Genomic DNA, 496 nt, shown 5'->3' on the forward strand with positions numbered 1-496 from the left:
AGTTCATTTTATATGTCTTGCGCAGAGCCTATATACTCCACATAATTGCTTTGTATATTCCAATAGCTTTTTAAACTGATATCCTTTTAAATGTTCATAATGTAGTCTTTTTTTGTGTAAAAATTACAAAATTATTAACAACAATATTGGTACCATTGTTAAAAGTAGGGATTGTTTTAAAATATTGACCTGTTGGTGCATTCAAGGACACTCTAATATCTGTCCACGGCTTTCCAAAGTCCATATTTTCTGATCATTTCATAATCATGTCAATTGGATTTGTCATCAATGCAATGTTTTTTGGCGATTCATGAATTTGCAGAACATGTGAATGCATATGAATAATATCTTTCTACAAGATTACCATTCAAACATAAGAAGAAGTTCAGCAATCCGCAGTCCAGGTCCTTCCATTTACCAGTGTGTTGCATGCCTGCACAGTGCTGGATGCCACTCTGGCTGTTGGGTTCCCCAGCATCCCAGTTCCTGAACTCAG

At 35.7% G+C, this 496-nt stretch overlaps 1 protein-coding gene across 1 annotated transcript in view; it reads right to left on the reverse strand.

Annotated features, from left to right (window-relative positions):
* Window positions 1-496, reverse strand: part of LOC111661720 (C-type mannose receptor 2-like) — a 13,564-nt gene that overhangs the window by 7,189 nt on the left and 5,879 nt on the right. The gene's annotated exons all lie outside the window — the stretch shown is intronic.

Source organism: Seriola lalandi, unplaced genomic scaffold (genome assembly GCF_002814215.2).
Source record: "Seriola lalandi dorsalis isolate HSWRI2012SDOR001 ecotype SW California unplaced genomic scaffold, Sedor1 jcf7180002054549, whole genome shotgun sequence".
Lineage (NCBI taxonomy): Eukaryota > Metazoa > Chordata > Actinopteri > Carangiformes > Carangidae > Seriola > Seriola lalandi.